This window comes from Egretta garzetta, unplaced genomic scaffold (genome assembly GCF_000687185.1).
Source record: "Egretta garzetta isolate BGI_Z169 unplaced genomic scaffold, ASM68718v1 scaffold56, whole genome shotgun sequence".
Classification (NCBI taxonomy): Eukaryota; Metazoa; Chordata; class Aves; order Pelecaniformes; family Ardeidae; genus Egretta; species Egretta garzetta.
In genome coordinates, this window is record NW_009260182.1 from 6467959 (window position 1) to 6470573 (window position 2615).

Below are 2615 nucleotides of genomic sequence, written 5' to 3' on the forward strand. Positions count from 1 at the left end.
ATTAAAAAAATTTCAAGAGGAACCAAATTGCGTATACATACGTGTAGGAGTACGAGTCATGAGATTACTATCAGTTTTAAGTCTGGCCTGAGCACTTCTTGCTGGCAGCTCAGAAGTTAGGCAGGAAGCTTATACACGAGGAAAAGGCACCCCCTAACTGTTAGAAAATGCATTTACATGCATTCCTAGAAGATTTTATTTCAGCGAGGACCTGACTCCACACTGAGGCTAGTTGAACACCACAGTGCAGAAATCCTAAGATCGCAAGACCCAAGAACCTCATGAACAAAGACAGCTGGTCAAGATGGGCATTTTTCACTCTGGAAACAAAGGCGCAGTCAAGATCCACGCAGCAGTGCTGACAGATACCACGTGACATCAAATGCTCACTCAAGTCTACTTTTCACTTTTTGCCAAAGACTCCAACTTTACTGGCTTGTCCGCAGTCCCTTTAAGTAAAGCGCATTATACATAACGTGTGATCTGAGGAAACCTCCTTAGGAGCTTGTTCGCTTTGCTTGAAGTTAAGTTTCCCCTGGGTGACAGGGTGTCCTCATTTTGATCCTTGCGCTCCTTCTGGAACAGAAAAAGAAACCTCAAGATATTACCTCTGTTTACTTGCTGAGTTGGCTCTCACCCCCAAAGACTGTTACCAATTGCACTTGGATGTTCCTTTGAGAAGAATGCTATTTCTTTAAGGAGCACTTGTAACAGCACTTGGCTCAATAATCACATGGCTTTCAGAAGCTGACGACCTTTAAATGGTGAAATCAATGACTGACAACATGCAAAGATGATATTCTTCCATATTCTTAGTTAATAGTATTATAAACTTAGAGTAACAACGCAGAAGATTTTTCTTTTTACTTTCTATTATTCGTTTGTTTCCTTTGTAATCCACCAAATAAACTGTGGACAAATTTAATTTGTGCTGTCAAACAGCAACAGTAAATAACTATTTATTAAATGATGGTACTATTACTAAAAAAAATGGAAATCTGAAATCAGTTTAAGGACAAGTTTAGTACATGTACTTACCTTTAGTCTGCTTTTGAAACTGATTTGATTTCAAATTTATCATGTAGCTGGAAACCTTTAATTTCCAAACAATAAAAACTTGTTTTTCAAGAAAATGTCTAGCCTTCAAAGTCAGAAACAGCATAAAACAACTCCTAATTTTCAGGGAGTCTGCAATAGCTGTAACTACCTCATGTATCCTGAAAATTCTGTTTGTTACAAGGATTACTGAAACCACTGGTTGTTTCTCTACCACCTTGTCTCCACCCTCAGCCCTGCAAACACAGAACTACTTACAGATTCATGACAGATTGGAATTTGGGAATCCTAATTCCCCCCCACATACACTGTCTAGATAATGCTGGGATTGGATTGGTAACCCGAGTCAGCTATTTCTTAATTTTATGAATCAGAGCGATTTCTGAATTTAACTACACTGTATGTCTCCCCAGTTACAATACAATCCACATCTTACACCATACAAATCACTCCTCTACTTAACAGCTCCGAACTGTACTCTCCTTCATTCAGAACTATCATGTAACATGGAGAAGAGCAGTGACTGTTATTGCTTCATTAGTGCTGAAACATTAGAGATTAAAAACTGGAAGAAATCAAAATAAATGGCCTACGTTAGAGTCAACTACAGCAACTGAGCTCTGCTTCAAGAATTTGACAACAGAAGGAGGATGGATGCAACCGTTGTTTCATCCTTAGTTATAGCATACCAAACATCCAGTCCCTTCCCACACTCCTTTATTTTAATTCTAATTTAATTTAATCTTAATTTAACTTCTGCATTCAGAAAGGAAGGACTGCATGTTTGATCTACATCATTCTGCATCCCTCCTACAGTTCAATTGAGCTACAACACAAAGCAAATTCTTCAGAGAACATTATTATTGTTGGCACATAAAAAACGATTGGGGGCTTCCTCCTTCCCTACTACTTGCCCTAAAGAACACAAAAGAAGCCTTAATTACTTCTGCCTTTGCCACGCAGTCATAGAACATCCGGATCTCCTCGGCACAAACTGTATCGTTGAAGTCATTCTGTTTCCAGCATGCCATCATTACTGACATCTCCGTAATGCACGTCGCCTCTAGGAGGGAAAGACACAAGCAAAAATCTCAGGTGTTTGGGATTTCACGCTAGCGGCCTCCACAGCGCATACATCTCCAGAGAGGAGCTTACGATGGGGTAGAGGCAGGTGAGAAAAACCAACACAAGTAAAGAACTCATCGTTGCTTTGCGTAGAGAAGACGTGGCTAGCACAAAGATGAGCTCTGTTGCAGCCTTCTGATTGAATTCTTAAGGTAAATGCTATATTGATACGTAACAGAGTATATTTCACATGCGTGATTCACACCAGGAGTATCACAAGATGCAAATTTCGGGTTGCTGGACGAGGAAGCAACCTTGCAGGGGAACCCGTGTGCCGACTCCACGGGACAAACCAGGCCCCCTTCCGCTCCGCCCCCCTGCAAGGCGCTTCCGAGCGTGAACCCGACCCAGCCCTGACAACACCAGACCCTTCCCAGGGTAAAGCCTCAGCCGAGCGGCGGGACAGCTCCCGGGGACAACGCCGGAGGGCCCGG

The 2615-nt window shown here is 42.0% G+C and overlaps 1 protein-coding gene and 1 long non-coding RNA gene across 2 annotated transcripts in view; both read right to left on the minus strand.

Annotated features, from left to right (window-relative positions):
* The window catches only part of LOC104129107 (neurotrypsin-like), a 28644-nt gene extending 28186 nt beyond the window's left edge, over positions 1-458 (minus strand). The window contains exon 1 of the mRNA XM_009641999.2: positions 42-458. The gene's annotated coding sequence lies outside the window, so the exon portion shown is untranslated. The remainder of the gene's footprint in view (positions 1-41) is intronic.
* A 31-nt stretch (positions 459-489) lies between these two features.
* Positions 490-2081, minus strand: LOC118452588. The gene is made up of 3 exons (XR_004842401.1): positions 2001-2081; positions 1039-1093; positions 490-576 (listed from the first exon to the last, which is right to left on the minus strand). It is a non-coding gene; the product is annotated as an uncharacterized LOC118452588 (long non-coding RNA).
* Positions 2082-2615: the final 534 nt, after the last annotated feature.